This window comes from Aquila chrysaetos, chromosome 8, assembly GCF_900496995.4.
Source record: "Aquila chrysaetos chrysaetos chromosome 8, bAquChr1.4, whole genome shotgun sequence".
Lineage (NCBI taxonomy): Eukaryota > Metazoa > Chordata > Aves > Accipitriformes > Accipitridae > Aquila > Aquila chrysaetos.
The window spans coordinates 10743802-10745365 of record NC_044011.1 but is presented as its reverse complement, the minus strand read 5'-3'; positions in this window follow the sequence as shown (position 1 = coordinate 10745365).

Below are 1564 nucleotides of genomic sequence, written 5' to 3'. Positions count from 1 at the left end.
CAGGAGGGGCCAAACGCTACCAGCTTTAGTTGTGTTGCATGTGTTACAGTTCAGAGGCTCAGTGAGAGATGTGATATACATAGCAGACAAAGGATCGCCTTATCACCGCCAAAGATGCATGTTCAACATGACCTCAGAAACCCAGGAGCTGTGTTCTTCCCGCCTGCAAAGAGATTCCCCGGACCAACAAACAAGTAAATGTGCTGTTTGGTCCAAATGTGCCACCACCACCAAATTTGCCTTGTTACTTCATCTAGTCTGTGCAAGTGGTTACTGATAAGTGGCAATTTTTATTGCCATTGACACTCTCGCAGAAGGAAAAGATCACAATTTACATGCTTTAAGAGGTTATGAGGTGGGGCTTCTGTAGTCGCTCAGGCATGTCCAGGCATTTCTGGTGTGTTTGGCAAGGACAGCAGGAGTAGGCTTGTCTGCCTACAAGCCAGGTATTAACTATGCCTGCAAGAGTTCCTATTTGAAGACCTTTACAAATCCAAGATCCAGCTACAACACAGAATTTCTGTTGTCACGGAAGTACTGTGCGTATTTCTTGGCTGACTTAATGATCCAAATGAATAGATGCAGAAGATACGCAGGAGGGTATTTGTGCCTAGTGAATCCCCCCTGACCAGAGAGGTGGATGGGGAATGCTTTATCAGAGCTGTTCCTTCTCAGGAAGACAATGCCCCAAGATCGTTGCTTCTCACAGAATCACACTCCAGATGTAGAAGCTGCAAAGACAATCCTGTCACCTTAAGTCTGTTTTATAGCTCTTATCTCCCTTTATAGCCTATGGGAGAAACAAAAAAGTAGGTTGCATCCTAGGATGCAACCCATCCCTTTTATACATACATGCATAGAAAAAATAAAAAGACAAATTAAATGACGTGCAGCTTGGCATGCCTGGGAGTGGACCTCTGCGCTGCAGAAAGTGGGCAAGACAAACCCCAGCCCAGGAAGTGGCTGTGTTAGTTGGGGCGCAATCAGCACACGTGGGGGACGCAGGAAGGAGACCATGCGGAGCCGGGGGTCCCCTGGCACCTGTGGGGTCCTCCCTGGCTCATGTGCCAGTGGTGCAGGATGAGAGCGGAGGTTCATAGTTAGCAAGTGTTTCATTTTGGCAAGTGTGAGCCAAGCTTTTCCTGGAAAGCATCTCTAAAGGTCTAAGCTTTCCATTCCTATAACCACAGGAATGTGTACATTGTTTTCTTTTAGAGAAGAAAAATGTACATGTAATGGTTATATAGTGAGATAAAGTTATATAGTGAAACAGGATGTGTACTATGGACAACAAAATTTTATAATACGTTAAACACACTGTCATTACTTGCTGTAATGATTGACAGTTATTTCTCTGTCTTCACTATGGACTAACTTTAGGGTGAGGCTATTTTTTATTCACTATTTTATATCTCTGATGCAATATTTGCACTTTTGCTGACACACAGATTTCTATGTCAATAAAAATATGAAAATACAAACAAATGTGTTTGCTTCTTTTTTTTTTTTTTCATCCCGTGTATTTAATGCTATCGGACATATCTAATAAAACTTCACATGCATA